Source organism: Myotis brandtii, unplaced genomic scaffold (assembly GCF_000412655.1).
Source record: "Myotis brandtii unplaced genomic scaffold, ASM41265v1 scaffold333, whole genome shotgun sequence".
NCBI classification, from domain to species: domain Eukaryota; kingdom Metazoa; phylum Chordata; class Mammalia; order Chiroptera; family Vespertilionidae; genus Myotis; species Myotis brandtii.
Window position 1 is genome coordinate 636,635 of NW_005362842.1, and position 245 is coordinate 636,879.

Sequence of the window (245 nt, forward strand, 5' to 3'; positions counted from 1 at the left end):
TCGCGTCTCCAGGAGAGACTAACTGGTGCTGTGACCGCCGTTCTAATTCCTACAGAGCGATATTTATTCTTCCCACCTCCAGCAAATACTCCCACGGGCGCCTTTTCCCCAGACCAGAGCAGGACGCGGAGGCAGGGGTTCGAACCTGCACAGTGGGAGCGTGTCACCCGTAGCAGGACTGAGGGAAGCGAGAGGCGGGGAGCCTGGAGCTCGGAGGTCGGCGCGCTCTGAGGCCGCCAACGGCC